Source organism: Cupressus sempervirens, chromosome 7 (genome assembly GCF_028749045.1).
Source record: "Cupressus sempervirens isolate cs-2001-9-10 chromosome 7, ASM2874904v1, whole genome shotgun sequence".
NCBI lineage: Eukaryota > Viridiplantae > Streptophyta > Pinopsida > Cupressales > Cupressaceae > Cupressus > Cupressus sempervirens.
In genome coordinates this window covers 638608750-638626045 of record NC_143124.1, presented here as the reverse complement: position 1 = coordinate 638626045, position 17296 = coordinate 638608750, and the positions used below count along the sequence as shown (strand labels likewise).

At 35.5% G+C, this 17296-nt stretch overlaps 1 protein-coding gene across 2 annotated transcripts in view; it reads right to left on the bottom strand.

The window, feature by feature from the left end:
* LOC149548301 (Transducin/WD40 repeat-like superfamily protein) overlaps positions 1–17296 on the bottom strand; it is a 186694-nt gene that overhangs the window by 51433 nt on the left and 117965 nt on the right. The window lies entirely within an intron of this gene.

Here is a 17296-nt window from a genome sequence, read left to right as displayed (position 1 = left end):
ATCATATCAAACTAGAGATTGGCAAAGGTGGTTTGCTATTTTTGATGTCTTGCCCTAGGCAAGCACTATGCTAGCCCAACAAGGTGCAAGACAATGATAGTTAATGTTTAGATGCAGAAAGTGATTGGCACATTGGATCAAGTGTCATGGGAGTATTGTTAGGAGCCTAAGGAAGCCTTGGAGAGAGTGGTAAGCGTTGATCAATCCATTGATACAAGATTTGCCCATGGGACCAACAATTAGTTCAAACCATTGCTTTATAGGCACAAACTGAGAAAGGTGGCGTACAGACACCTTGGGAACCCTAAACCCTAAAAACCCTTTAAGGTATCCAAAAGGGTAACTAAATCAAGAATTGGTTTTGGGGTTTCTTTGTGAAGTTTTCAAATCGTTTGTAGAAAACCAAGTTTGGAGGCTTAATTATGCCTAAAAGACTATTAACCTTTAATTATAGGGTTTCTTGAAATTGGTAAAGAAGGTATTGCTACTAAGTGCAAATTGACATTAAGAATGGGTGAAATGGCTATAATAGAGGCTCAAGATCCTTGCAAAGTGGTTGGCAAGGTCATGGCAAGTATGGTGAGAACTTACCCTAGTGAGTTTTAGGAGATTTTGCAAAATTTCATAGTGGTAGAGAGACCTTGAATAAGTGGAGGAGATTAAGTGTATTCTCCAAGGACTAGGGGTTGAAGAGAGAACCCTAGAAGGCCTAGAGAAAGGTCTAGTGAGGAGTCCAAGTGACTCAAGTGTGAAGGTCTCCCTATTATGTCCAACCACATAGGAAGAGGAGGATAAAATGTCCAAGGTACCCTATGCTTCAACAATATGTAGTTTAATGTATATCATGGTATGCATTAAACAAGATATTGCACATATTGTCGAAGTCGTTAGCAAGTTTACGAGTCATCCTTGAACTAAGCATTGGAATACAGTCAAATGGATTCTCAGATACTTGAGAGGTAAATCCAACAAATGCTTACGTTTTAGGGGCTCTACCACTGATTTACAAAGCTATGTTGACACAGATTTGGTAGGGGATCTAGAGACCTGGTGGAGTACTACATGATATGTATTTACTATTGGTAGGACAGCAGTGAGTTGGATTTCTCGATTACAGAAGGTGAATGCTTTATCCACTATAGAGGGATAGTATGTTGTTGCTACAAAGGCAACCAAGGAGATGATATGGCTACAATTTTTCATAGAAATGTTAGGACACTCAGACAAAAAATTATCTATATATAGATAGTCAGTGTCTCTCATCTTGCAAAGAATTGTGCTTTACATTTAAAGACGAAACACATACAACAGCGGTACCATTTCATTCAGTCTCTTTTGGATGATGAACAATTAAAGTTGGAAAAGATACATACAAATGACAATCCAGCAAACATGTTTACAAGGCAATACCAATGGAGAAGTTGAACTCCTATTCATCTTTGGTTGGCCTTTTAGATTGAACATAATAAAAAAAACAAAGTCCAGGATGCGTCAATCCAGTAGGAGCTTCAGTGGTAGCGGTGTGGCTATAGGATTAGTTTCCAAGTGGGAGGTGGTTTAGTGTGGAGCTTGATCAATCCCCAAGTGGAAGATTGTTGATTTGTGATGACTAATCAAGCAAGTACTATACACTTTTTATAAGGCATGGGGTTAACTCGTCAAGCATTTTCAAGTTTACTCGTCAAGCATTTCCCAAGCTTGACTTGTCAAGTATGTTTAGGGTTAACTTGTTATGTCGGCATAAGTTATGTAATATTGGCTTAGGGTTAGAGTTTTTTGAAGAGTAATTATGGCTTCTTATAGTGGTATTAAACTGTAAGGGGAGACTGACGATTGTAACAGGTTGAAGTTATTGGATAATAATATTGGACTCTCTATTTGGTGGATGTAGCCCAAGATTGGGTGAACCGTGTTAAATCTTTGTGTCTTTTGTTTCATTTATGTGTGTTTTATTCCATTGTGATCTTGGTTATATATAGTAAAATATTATTTTCTATCTAAATAATCCTAACACACATGCACATCCATGTAGCAACTTATTTCCTCAATCTAGCATTTTGTCTCCTTAATATCTTCAAGGTAGATGAGGAGGTTTTTATTGGCCTGCATACAATTTTCCAAAAGATGTCTAGTAATGACACAAATACAATGTAAGAGATAGATGCATATAATAATGAACTAGGGGTGAAGTTCACAAGAAAGATGTGCAAAGACACAAATAAAATTGCAACCAAGTAGAAATATATGTTACGATTCTTAAGTTTATGGCTTATACATTTTTATTTTATCATTTATCCTTAAAGTCGGAAATGGGGCTGATTCTTTTCCCTTATTTCAAATAGATGATGCCAATGTTTGGCCTACATCCCCAAACCTTAAAAAAGTTGTCATCTCTATTTTGAGTTCGCCATGTAGCACTTTTGGATATGAGCGCAATTGGTCCATGTTCGAGCCCATCCATTCGAACATGCATAATAGATTGTTTGTGGAGAGGTTAAATGATCTTGTTTTTATTCATTATAATCTCCACCTTAAGACTAGACAAATTTTGGCCTCTCCAATCACTCTAGACAAATTTTGGCCTCTCCAATCACTCTAGGAAAAATCAATCTAGACTCTGAGTGGCTCACTAAGTCTATTGATCATGTCTTCAATAAGGACGACCATGAGGGGATTAACTAGGCAAATAGAGAGGCTAAGGTTGTGGCAATAACAGAGAATAGAGCACGATTAGGCACAATAGATGTTGATCAAAATGACACCTCACAGGCAAAGATGTCATGTCCTCTTCTCAATTTTAGTTCCGGGTGACAGAATTAATCTATCTCCACATCCGGATAGATTAATATTGACTTCAAGCAGGATGCTATCCAGTCACAAAAGGGGAATTTAATTTAATATATTCCAAGACTTTATTAAAGGTGCAGAGTTACGTCACTTTAATGTTTTAAAGTTATTTACTTTATAAATAGCTTTAAGTGACTATAGGACGAAAATGACTTTTAATCCCACATTCTTTGCACGTGGTACTTTTCCCTCATTCCGAGGTTATAAATGCGCGAGTTTGCATTGGGATTAAGGGACAAGAAGAAAATTTATGAACTAAGTATTCTGAATCCTGGTTGCTTTAATGTGACTGGACTGTGACTTTGAGGATGAAACCCCTCAAGTCTGGAGACACATAAGGAGCTGGACGATACCCCAAGCCTCCTTTAACTTTGTGCATAAGACATTGGGCAGAAATCGGCAATAAGGAGGTTGAATGAATCAAGAATGAAAAAAGAAAAAAAACAGGTATAAAGTATATATATGTGACTTTGGTATTTACAGTATCTACTGTTTTGTGCTTACCATCCAGTCATAGGCATTATTTCCAGTATTAGCATTCGAAGAACTAAGGGAACTGGTGGTGTAGCATTAGTTTGCAAATCGTATGTGTTCCTGTGAATATTCTGTAGCAGATGTTGCCTTATGAGTATAGAAGGATTGAGGCTCAGTCAGACGTTTTGGAGAGTGATGCCTTTCCCGTCGAAGAAACCACAAAGGGCGGGTATTGGTTCTATGTTGTGACTGCCACGTCCATTAACAGGACTGGAAACGGTGAAGATTTAGGCTGCCGGCGGTTGGATTGCATCCTGTATGACCAACGTTTAATTTGAGCTTCGTCCTGGACGGGTCAGGTGGTCAATACGTGGGCAGAAATCACTGGAGATAGTCGTGGGTGGACTTCAAAAATACATGCCAGTATTCAGGGTACAGATTTCTTGACGGGTCAGGTTACTAAAAAACGTCAATTGGGTGACTGCGGGTTTACTTGTTGGAGGAGACAGGGATTGAATGTGGAAAGGGAACTGAACCAAACTTGGTTTACGGCATCTTAAGTGGTTAACACAGTCAGCCCCATACAGCAGGAGATATTATCAGCAAGCCCAACTTGATTAGAGGTCTGTAACGATGTGCTTTGAAACCTTTTTCGGTGCATTGTATGTGAGCAGGAATTAACCTTCCTCCATTAATTTCTGAATATCAAAGTATATTTAGGGTCACATTCTTATGGCAAAGGCATGTGCTAGTGTATTGTATTTCTCATCAAGAAATAACATCTTTTCAGTGTGGACGTTACTGTTGCAGATTCTGAGTTTTAGCGCTATTTCAATATTCGATTTGGGTGGTTTTTTGTAATGCATTTTTGGCTGAGACTATACTTTCTGTTAGTTGGTCTGAAGAGCTTCATACAGTTGCCTAATATTTAATCTGAGTTTGTGTTTGTGTGAGAGTGCTCCATTTAGTACTGTGACAGCAGCTTTCAGAATGTCTATGATTTGTTTGACAAAATTCCTACTACAGTAAGAAACACATTTGGCACAGTAATTGAATCAAAGATCATGAACTGTTCATTACAGAGGTAGCAAAACAGCTAGTAACTTTGGAGAACAAATTGATGTACTGCTGTCAGCATTATTATTCCTTAGTTGCACAGATTTTTGAGATACATTGAACAGTACAGCAAACTCGGGAGTCACTACAGAAGTCTGTGAACTGTTTGTTATAATTACCGTCACTAATACATATCCACATTGGCCCAATTTAATATCAAAACGTTATAAAGTTCATCAGTTCTGCTGTAGGTAATAGCTCAGTATATTACAAAAGACTATGGCTTGTCAATCATCCAAATCCTACCTTAGATGCCTTTGTAGGAGGTAGACAGACTACTCTTAGGCTAAGCTAGAGCCTAAGCCATACATTTGTTTTTGTTTACACACATGTTTGGGAACATTTGATGTCATGGATTTCATGCATTTTAAATACATTAGACAATATTTATAATTTTGCATAACTATGTTTTATATTTCCTTCAGCTACAATTTATGTTTGTACTTATGTGATGGACGTAAGTTTATGTATGTGATCAAATTAGCTTCTATTTGATGAGGCTATGGTGTCTTTAAGCTTTATACAATAATGGGTGCATGAAACAAGTTTTCAGTCATTTAAGAACTCTAAATTTCAAGGGTTTTTTCATTTTGTCAAGTCATGAGTCGACAAGTCCAAGCCGAGTAAGAGTCATGGAACTATGGTAAGATGGTGACCCCCCACCAAATTCAACAACCAACCAATCTAGTTCACCTAGTTTTCTGCAAACAATTCTTTTGTCTTTTTCTTTCAGGAATACAATGGTTATATTTAACTTATTTATCATTCAAACATGGAATAAGGAGTTGAGTTTCATTACTAGGCTAAACAATATCAGAAACTACACTAAATTTGATCACAGGTGGTGAAAGAACCAAACTTAATTCATAATTGAGATATTGAATTAGTCAAAACCCTGTAAATGTTTTTCATAGTTTAGATGTAATGATTTGTAATAATTAACCTTTATTGTCCTACATTTTGTCGCCACAAAATGTAGGTAACAATACAAAACTTTTTCAACTTAGTTTTCCTTTTCTCTAAGAACATCGACTATTTAATTGACCAGCATTGATTAACCAATTGACCCCAATTCGCATAGTGAATCTTTTTAATGAAGGCTTTCGTCAAGTCCTTTTTGTTTTTCATTTTATTAAGCCTATGCTTGATTTTTGAGGCCTTCAACGACCTTTCTTGTGTTTTCGAATGTTTGTTTAGTTTGCTCTAGGCTTTTTGTTTCGCTCAATCTTTTGCTTTTGCTTTTCTCTTTGATTTGGCATTATCTTGAGGCTTAATAGGATTTGGCAGTCAAATGATATAACCATTTAAGTGCCCAAAAAGCAAACTCTCTAGACACAATCACATATATAAAATATGGATGTTATATTTTAATGTTGAGTTGTACTTTTTGAAAAAAATAAAATAAATTCACTTGATGTTATGGTTTTAAGTTACTTTATCACTTAAATGACTATAGTGCACTTTATGTTATATTTTTTTTATGGAGGGTTCAGACCTGCAAGGCAACCCAGTGAAGGCCACCACTGAAACAATTTAGGAATCCGATACAAGCTGACTCATGCATGAAACCTCTTCGACTTAGAGCCAACAATTGAAGGGCATCCACGCTGTCAAAATCACTTAGGGAACGATACCGACCTCATCCTTATGATGTTGGACAGCCTTACACTCAGCAAGACTTGATGCCTATTGGGCTCTTTGTGAGCCATTCAACTTCACCAGTAGACAAAGGGCCCATTGACTTTTATGTTATATTTTCATGTTGAGTTGCTTTAAAAAATTTCACTTAAGTGACTTTATCACCATATAGTTCCAATTTAATGTTCAAATTTACTTTATGTTTTATTTTAAAACATATAAGTGAAATGTTACTTTTTGAATAATATTTGCACATGATATAAACTATACAGTGTAAGTAGTACATTTGATCCCTGTAAGTTACATTTGCTCAATAGTCAATTAGACGTGCTAAATAGATCACTTAAGTTGTTCAACTCAATAGCATGTCTTTTTTCAAATATGCTTCTATGCAATTGCATCTATAGAGTGTGATTTTGCACTTGAATTGAAAAGATTAATTAAGGCAAATGCTAAGGCAAGTCATTTTAAATATGTAATGCACTTCGAAGAGTCTAATTTACATGACAATCCCCTTTTTTGTGCAAAAATGTCACATGTAATCGCACTCCTAGAGTGTGATTTGCACCAAAAGGCTTCAAACATGTAAAAAGCAAGCATTTTAAACATGCAATGTGCCTTGGAGAGAGCGATTTTGCACCACATGCATATGCAATGACCCTCCAAGATCCTGATTCTGCACTAAGAAGCCAAAAACACCCAAAGCATGTCATCTATTGCACATTTTAAATATGCAATGTGGCTAGGAGAATGCAATTTGCACCCAACACATGCATTTCCAGCAAACCATTACATGTAATGGCACTTATAGAGTACGATTATGCAAGGATATGCATGTAAATGCATCTGAAACATACGTTTTTCCCCCTTTCATGCTAAAACATCCTATGCAATAGCAACAAAAGGGCATGTTTTCCTCTAAAAATGTCCAAATACATGCATTTTGCCCATGCATTTGAGTTTGATGGGCACATTTTGGAGTTTCAATATATACATATGCATTTGAAGTCCACGTTTTTTTACTCTTTCAACTAAAAACGACCCATGTAAAGGCATTTGGAGGGCACATTTTTCTCCAAAAACGTCCAAGGATATGCATGTCACCAAAACCTTTTGCATTTGAAGAGGATTAAAGACCACATTTTGGCATCTACATGTAAAACATCCATGCATTTGACTTTGGAGAATACGATTTGCAACTTTGAATTTGTCAAAAGCTTATAAGTTATTGCATGTGTTCACACTTGGACATTTCAATTTTGGAGAAAATTTTCATTTTAACTTCTTTTTACTCCATTTTTTGCCTCATTGAGGTCCAAGTACGTAGAAGGTTTCAACTTTGCTTGTATTTGTTACTTATTTTGCTACATTGTTGCATTATGTGGCTTATCTTTGTCCATTTGTTCAAAGGCAGCCCATATGGTTTGCACTGTCTTTAAATAAGTGAGAAATCTTCTCATTTGCAAGTGCAAAAACTCTCCAAAACTCCAAAAACGAAATTGCATGTAGAAGACATCTTGAAGTATTGTCATGTTTGAGTCAATAGCAAGAGGTATGTTTTTTATTTGTTCTTATTTTTGCTTGCATTTTTGTTGCTTGTTTTGTTTTCTTTTTGGAAGATAGTTGAGGATTTCCTCCTCCCAAGAATGCAAGTGCATACATGCTCCCATCATTCATGCCAATCCATACTTCATTCATTTTTCCAAAACCCATTCCTCAACTCATGCAATTGCATCCTCTAAACCCTATTACATGTTTATCTCAAGTAAAAATAATACATTTTTTACCACATGTAATTACCTTGAGAGAATCAGAATTCGGTAAAAGGTCACTCTTTTAAATACCAAAGTTATTATTTTACCCGTATCCATATGCATTCAACATGCACTCTTGGCCATACAAACAAAACCCCTATATTGCCCACAAGCGATCCATCCTTCTAAGTCCAATTTTGGCCCTTTTTCATTTGAATACATATGCTTTCTGAATCATTTCCAGCTGTTACATGTTCCATGAGTACCTAATCAATATTCCAAACACCTTTTTCTCCATAGATCTGTCATTGCCAAACAAAGTCTAACGCCTTCATGGATCCAATCCATTCAGATTATGTATTTACTCTTTCAAATTTCCATGTTTCAGCACAAGATATGTCTACACCGTCAAAGTCCAAAGGGAAGATGAAATATCAGTATGACAAGGAGCTTGCTCACACAACTGCATCACTTGTTTCATCTCCTCTGGATCAAATATTAGATACAGAGATTGGGCATGTGGACATGGAAAAATTTCTTACGAAGGCTTGAGACTCCAGCTAACAGGGAAATGGAACGCATCAAAACGAGTCATATACATCTGGTGTCCAGTTTTCCCATGGTTGCCCTAGAACCTAAGTTCATCTTGGAATGTGCTTGATGTTTCAGCACTATGACAAAAACAATTATCAGCCTGGATCTAGATGTTATTGAGAAAATCTTCAAACTTCCTCAGAGCTAAGAATGCGTGGATTTTTCTAAAGAGATCTGCAACTATGGAATCAAATCAAATTGGATTATCAGAGGTATACCAATGAAAACTGGTTGGAGAATAAAAGATCCAATTTCTCTGGATGGCCCAAAACAATACACAAATCTGACTTCTACCCAAAAGCTAATGATTTGATAACTCTCCTTACTAGAGTTTGTGGCCTCAAAAAATCTAGTAACTTTGAACCCTGGATGTATAAATTCATCCTTCAATTTTTTTGATAACAAGGAACCCATTCACTGGGGGGAGCTTATAAGCACAGCACTATGTGAACAATTGGTTCATGTGAGAACGTCAACACCATTCTACATGAATTCGTTTTTGGTCTACATTGTTGCAGCCATAGGAACTTTCTTCGGAATTTCCACTAAAGGATATCGATCTCTAGTTCCCATCTGGAACTACTATGACTAAATTACATTGACACAAAGCAAGTATCATTACAAATGGGTCCAAGATATATTCATCAGACATTTCAAGTGTCAATTTGACAAAGTTGGTAATCAAAAGAGTGTCATATGAAACCTAGCAGAGGGTAAATCGGTTCAGCTGCATCTTCTTGCAATTTACAACTTTTACCTATTTGAGAGTTCGGACATGTCAAGATTCGACATTACCACTGCCAAACCCCTAGTAATTGGTCAATATACAATCAATTATGTGTATAAAACAAAAGTTATGGAAGCAAAACTTTAGCTTAGTACCTTGAAGAAATTCAAAGCTAGGTTCGACCTAATTACTAAGGGATGCATTCAAAGATAAAGGGAGCATTCGCCCATGTTCATCACATGGAGGATGTGTGGATTGACTTGTGCACAAAGATAGACATCATGAAAATGGACTACTGCAGGCTCACATTGTAGCACATTATTGACCTCAATATGGTTGAGATTCCACCTGGGTTCGAAATTGAAGATGATGGCATGATTCTAGATCCAAAATATCACAATACTCAATTTGATAAGCTCGGCCCTTTTCCTATTCACTGGTAACAAAAGGAAGGCAATTCTATCTTTCATAGATTCCCATCTATCTTAGTGAATACTAACAAGTGCCTCAAAATAAAAGGCCTCAAGAGAATACATACGAAACTTGGGGTAGACTGCAATCACTTTGGGCCAATTGGAAGGAAATCACAAGTGGAGATCATGAAGGATCAAAGCTTCTAATCTGTGCTATCACAAATGCTCTCAATCAAAGTTCCAACTCCAATTGTTTCTTTGTATTCACTTTTCTTCAAAACAATACTACACAATCAAAGTTATGCTCGTAGAATTTTATTAGAGTTTTCTTGCATACAATAAAAGATGATTTTTACAATGAGGGGGACACTTCTTGTATAGGCAAAGAAGCGAGAAAAAGGAGGAAAAAGTGGGAGCAACTCAACCACTTTGACTGGGTAAAACTAGGTGAGAAGAACTATTGGATTATATGTCATGAGGACATGCAATTGAATTACATGCAATTCATGTTCTCCATTTGCAAAGATGAAATTCTAAAGAACTAAAAAGGAAAAGGCAGAGAAAGTTGAATCAACCCTTGAAATTGTCAAGGAAAGCCTTATATTTGGCAATACACTCATGAATCATAGGAAGATCTGCAATTTCCATCGTGTTTGAAATGGCTTCAATTCTAACTGCATTTGCATATGTTGATTTTACAACTTTGTAATTCTCTGTGAGAGAATATCACAAGTGTTTTGCCACAAACTTGTATGCAACAAACTGTTCATCGTGTGCAATCTAAATTCTTCAGAATCAAAATTAGCATTGGCACTGTTGGTGTCCCTTTCTTCTTCAGAGAACGGGTTATCATGTTTAGGAAGGACCTTGCATCCCATCTGCTCTCGATCGTTCATGATCTCTATCTCCATTGTTTGACAGCCTTCTAAGGCTCCCTGTAACTTTGTTAAAAAAATTCCAAGTGTCTTCTCCTTAGGACTCATGAGTCCCTGATATCTGTAGAACATATTAGGGGATGGAATTATGTCACATGAAATCAAGACATCTAAGTCAACATTTGCCATTTGATCCCAAATACCCAAAATGTCTTTCAAGGTATTGGTTTCTCGATTGAAGGAAGTGATCATGTCACAGAGTCTCTGCTGAACATCTCTGTACGTTCAAGGACTTAGATTGCATCTTTGATCGATTGAACTCCTTTTGAGATAACTTTTTCGAACTAAGCATTTTCCGCCTTGGCTCTTCGATTCACCTAGGCTGTCTTCAATGAAATCGTTTTCCATTCCATACTATTTGATAATGCATGGTGATCGATTCTGTACCAGTCATACATGCTCTTCACCTTTAATATATGTGTGCCAGTACTACTATAGGAACTATGAATTGAGATTTAAGTTTTTCTTTACCTCTTTATTCTGCCTCCATATCAACCTTATTGCATGACAGTGAGTGAAGTCGACTAAGACTTCTTTTTAATCAGGATGACCTTCTGAGATCAGTCGGCTGCCATATCATTAATTTCCTTTCAAAAGTCTGAAACTGCATGCATTAATCTGAATCCTTCTTGCAGAATCTGTCAACTCGAATTTCATTTATTTTTTAATAATTGATAATAAGCTCATGCATATTCATTGATGTTTAAGGGTATGTCATAGAGAAGACGAACTATGAAGGGAGCCATACGTATTTCCATTCTGCCTTCAATTTCTTAATAATGAAAGTAATGTTTGAAGCCGGCTGCTATAGTAGATTTCCAATCCTAAGACTATTCATCATTATAACATCTGAATGTGCAATTTTCAGTAAATCTTTCCTTGGAAGGCTTTTTCTTCTCTGATCAAATTTATTATACAAATTGAAATAATGTTTTTAACTGAGATAAGCTAAGGATAAATGTGTTTACATCTTTTGTATTTTGTTCATTGGAGAACCATGCTGTAAAACTCAGATGAATGCGTTTAAATCCAAATGCATCCAAGTTTGATATTGAAATTATAAAGTTTGTTCTCTTATTCTTTCTTTTATATATATATATCTGAATATGTAGAGCTATTTGAGTTATCTCTGGATCCATGATAAGAAAGTAAATCAACCCAGTTTAGAATCAGATCCATCCTGAATTATATATTTAACTGAGAATGAGATAGTGAAATCAGAAGGAAATCACCAAGTAAGATACTCAAATGTGGTGAAGAAGTTGTAAAATATAATTGCGATCTTTAACCTGATAACACCTGGGAATCATCGGCTTGAAGGCCTGAATAGGGTGAGGAAGTGTGAGGAAGGAATCATCGATAACATGAACCAGTATCAGTTATGACCTTTTTATCATTTAATATGAATTAATTAATAACTCATGCATATTCCTGTTATTGTGATCTCTTGCTGCCAAGTCGTATGGTGTGTTATATATCATGATGCCCAATGGATGGTAAGATGATCCCTGTCAATTCCAGGTAGGGAGGGCCTTTCTCGTTAGAGATCATGTGAGGATATGTTGTGGCCTGAGGTTGGGTGGTTAAGCCCCTGACAATGTTTCACCTCTCTCAAGATGTTGGATATGCGTCAAACAAAGATAAGCCATGCATTCAATTGTTTATCGGAAACAAGTATTATCATTTTTGCTTATGAGAAGGTAAGATTAAATTGAAGTATTTCATTGTTATCATCATTTAATTTCATATAAATGAATATTGAATATAAGTATTTATCTAATCTTGAGAAACTGTCACAGATAAGTAATCAGAAGGAAAAGAAATCCAAAGCCCTAATTGATTATACAACCCCTGGAACCTTAATTGATACAATGGTATTGGAAGCCCTAATTGAATCCGTGGTATCAAAAGCCCTAGTTGAATCTGTAGTCGCGGAAGCCCTAGATTAAATCCGTCATTGCGGAAGCCCTAAATTGAATCTGTGGACACGGAAGCCCTAAGTGGTAAAGCGGTATTAGAAGCCCTAAATGAACCAATGGTAATTGATGCCCTAATTGGTAAAATGATATATGATGCCCTAATTTAAATTATAGTGGTGCTTAGTTGTAATCGTCAAATGATTTTTGAGATAGCAGTTTTTAGATGATAGTTGACTTGTGAAATTGTTAAAGCGTATTTGTGGACTAATCTGGGTGGTTGCAGAAGCATCCTTTGCTGATTTTCGGTCTCAATTTTTCCGAGGTATGTGATTTTCAATTTCAGAAGTAATTTCATTTAATGGTAATTCAAGTATTTAGTTAAGAAATTTTGTTTAACTTTTTTTTTTTAACGGTAAAATCTTCTTCACATGAACATGAGTGATGTAACTGCCTTCCTATGAAACAAAGAAGTAACTGTATTCCTTGACTAGTTGAATGATAAATTAAACCCGGGAAATCCGGATGTTCTCTTTACCTTGTGATTTTCTTAGCATCTTTTGAGTTGATTCTATTTCATGTTCCTGTTATACTCATGCAAGCACTCACCATATCATTAGTTCAATTCCATATTGTTATGTTCATTTGAGAGGATTTTTAGGGTTCAATTATTGAAAGTAAGATAGTATTCTAAAATTGAAATTTTTCAACCAGCAACTTCTAGATCATAACTTGATCACAATTTAAATCACTCATACGTACCATCTGGCATATGGCCCTCATTAATGGATAGATCATCGTTATATGTTTAAATAATTGAGTATAACGAGTTAAGAAGCAATCGAAGCCAAAGCTTTGACTGTGAGCGATTGTAGTGATACATAGACTAGAAGCTTTGACTGTAGCTTGTATTGTCGTCTCAATTCACAAAAATAGTTAAAATTCCCGACTTCTAGAAGTCTTTGTGCCCCAATGGTATAGGTTATTCTTATAGAATAGATTAAAATTTAAAACAGGACTTAAAGCCGAACCGATATGCTTTCAACTAACCTTTGAGTTAGTGTTTGGTATCGATATCACCGTTGCCAACTATTAGATAGAAGTGTAGTTAGAGATTTCATCTTGCCCATTACTGGCTCCGCATGTAAGCGGATTCTTTCCTGAAAGATAAGAGGAAAGAATGTCAATAACACCAATTACAAAATCTCTCAACTTCTTGCTTACCTTGATTTGATCCAAGGAAAAGTGAGAAAGGAGAACCTTCCCTCAAAGCTAGGATTGACTTTGTCTCATACGCTGTGGCTGTTCTACCTATTTTGCAATTGGCTTTGAACAAACAGTCCGTTGCAAAATATCCACCCAACAACCTTAATGCTTGTCATTGACTCTATTGGTTAGTTGCCAACTCCTTCCCGTGCTAAGCTTAAGCAACTCCAAGTATCACACTTTGGACATAATGTTGTTCCTCTATCTGTTTCCCCTCCAAAACTTTACCTCTAGTGCAATTTGTGTCCTTTTCCTATAACTATCGAATGTGCAAACTGCGATTTTCTTGAACCTAGTGATATTCTTTGAGTCTAAGATCCTCTTTGCACATTTAACTCAACTCACGAGATATGTTGTTTGATTGTCCAAATGGTCCCAATATGACTTACAATATCATAGTATGACCCGGACCTCTATTCTCAATGAGTCTTCAACATTCACCATGGTTGCTAGATGGGAATATTAACAACTATGAAAGGCTTCGTCTTCTTCAACTCATGTGATTCCCACACCCCTATACTCTCTAATAAAAATAAGGGGAGTATTTCTCATCTTTGTTTTCAATGTTTTTTTACCAAAGATATATGGCATTGGTAGTGGGGAGCTTAGAAGCATGCTTGTGTTCATGTTGACTCTTTGATCAAAATTTGGAAGTCTTGGTTGACCCACCTACTAAGACTTCTTTCCTCCAACTGGCATGGGCATTAGTCCCTGTTTTATTATTCAACAACTGTCGGTAAAAAAATCGTAGGATTTTCTATGGCACAACAAGTATCGTCGTGAATTACTAGTATGATATAGGCATCACTAAGTATGATCTGTTTGTGGAGATTTATTCCAAAGACACACAATTGATTCAAAATATGAAGATTTTTTGTTGAGATACTACAGAGTGGCCTTTTCACCAGGCAAAAGTTCAAGGGTAGAAGTGCAAAGAAGAGAGCACAACGAGATGGTAAGTAGTCTCTGCCATTGTTACAAACCCTAAAGATCAGCACTAATGTTTTAGAGGAAATCTCGAGCATGCTAAGGTTGGCGGAGTTGGCAAGGATAGCTTTTAAAATATTATTTTTTCTTCTATGTATACAAGGGTTATATGGAGGCTCTAGTTGTTCTTTTGGCTCTACAAATAGGTTGTGTACTTGGATGGAGAGGATTTCTTGTGAGTCTAATTCCCAAGTTGTGGTTGATATGTTGAACCGACAAAAGTTGTATGATATTGATTAGCATAAGGCTGTAATGGGAAGGCAGATCCTCAGTCTAACAGACTCATTGGCATTATTTATTTTTCTTATGTCCCCCATGATTGGAACAGGGTTGCTAATTGTTTGGCCAAGGGGGCTCTGAGAGATTATATAGGAATGTGGGAGATTGGGGGTAGTTACTCCCAAATTCTATCCAAGCTTTAGAGAAGATTGTTAGGGAAAAGAAAGTAAAGTAGCTTGTGGTCTTATTAGGACCATTCTTTGTCTAGGCTTGATGTTTTTCTGCTCCGTATTGTGATTTCTACTTCATTAAAATTTTAACGCACCTTTATCAATTAAAATGATCCCATGATTTGTGTAACAAAAATGTGCAAAAAACAAAAAAAAAACAATTACTTTTAAGAGAATATCGGGCAAAACCCTAAATTAATTTTTGAGGAAAACATTAAAAAACCCAACTGAAATTCTTTTTGGAAAAATTTATAAAACCCCACAAAATTATTTATGGTAAAAATTATTGAATCCCAAAATAAAGAGCACATTCCTTTTTAAAAATAAAATGACAAAAGCCCATTACTCCAAAAACCCTAGCTACAAAGAATAATCCACGAAACCCTAGCAGTAGGTGCAAAACAAATGGGTCATTGTGTTGGTTCCCAAAACTGTAGATTAAATCCAAGAGCCTTTCACTTCTCCAATAGGATTTCGTAATCAATAATGGCCATCGAATGAGAATCACCTTGACTCCCCTGCATTTTAGGCTCTACTACACCCAGGCAGGTAGATCTTCACCTCAAATGCCTACTGCTTGGTTTGAGGCTTTTCTATAGTGAATTTAAGCTTTGCAGTTCCCCGACTAGCAAGGCCTTTGAACTCAATTAATATGGAGTTACGTGATAGTTTGAAAGGAATGTTTTGTATAAGGTTTTTAACAATGGATTTGAGGTTTATAAGAAAGAAGTAATAGATTTTTTTACTTAAAATATGAATCCAATACTTCAATGATAAAAAGACCAGTGCTTTAACTTATTCGGGCAACAAAATCAACTACAATGAAGATTATAATGTACAATTGTATAATGTTCTATGCACATAACTATAAACAATTTAATAATCAAGATGCGACGAATCAATTATACATACGCAATTCTAAACTAGTTCAGATTGTGCTTTAACTCCTAAGGTCGAGAAGACAAACTGGACACAGATTCGAAAAGAATTAAATATTTCACAATATCTGCGATGATCAAATTTATAATGCCATTAATGACCTCGTTCACTTATCTGACATAAATTGTTTATAGAATTTAAAGATTATTAGAAGGACGAATCCACTACAGTTTAAATCTCCATGCCCTTAAAAAATAAACATAGGGCCTTTTATTTTATTATTAAAATAAAATATTTGAATTTTGTATTACAAAGTCATCTTAAAATTCTTTATTCCTCCATACAAAATAAATATTTTACATCTGTACTTCCCTTGCAAATGTCTCTTTTTTTCAAATAAGATAATTTCTTACTTATATCTAGTAAATAGAATAAAATGTCCCTTCATTTGTGAAAGGATACGACTCTTCTTCTAAATTATATATTCTTAATTAAACAAACCTTTAGCAATAGCATCTTTTATAATAATTAAACTTTGTTGTTCTAAAGAATATATCATACTTTGTTATTATTAAAACTTCATTTCATTCTTGGACGCACGCTTGTGTCTCAACTGTTAAGTAACATGGATTGGTTTTTGCAAATGTAATTATATTGTCATTGTTATAGATATGTTCCAAATGCATATCCCAATCTTTTATAAATATAAGAGTAGGAGACATGTCTCAAGAAGACATGTTTCTACGATTAATCATTATTAGTTAATATATAGTAACAATATAAATCACAATATATAATATGTATTATGTATTATGTATATATATATTTTAATTTTTTTTTTTAATTTATAATATTATCTATATAAATATCAACATTGATCTTAAGATTAAATCAATCCAACTATAGCTATAATCTTAACACTCCCTCTTAGCTAGGGAGGATTTGTTATGGAACACAATATGCTCTCAAGCATATGGAGATATATCATCTCAATGTGATATTCCTGGAATGACATATTTACGGATATCAACATAAATCCATCAACACACACATATGTATTAACATATATCACATATGGAATTTGCTTCAATTCACTATGAGGCGAAAGTTCTCAACACTCCCTCTTTAAAAAAACGAAAATTAAAGCAATTATAATACAAGATTTGAACACCACCTTAAATAAAAAATATCCGGCAATATTTGTTATGGTGTCTATGATAGATTTAAATTATGGTGTCCGGCAAGATCCGGCCTGAAGAACCATAACAAATTGATTTTCATGGTGTCCGGCAAAACCTAGC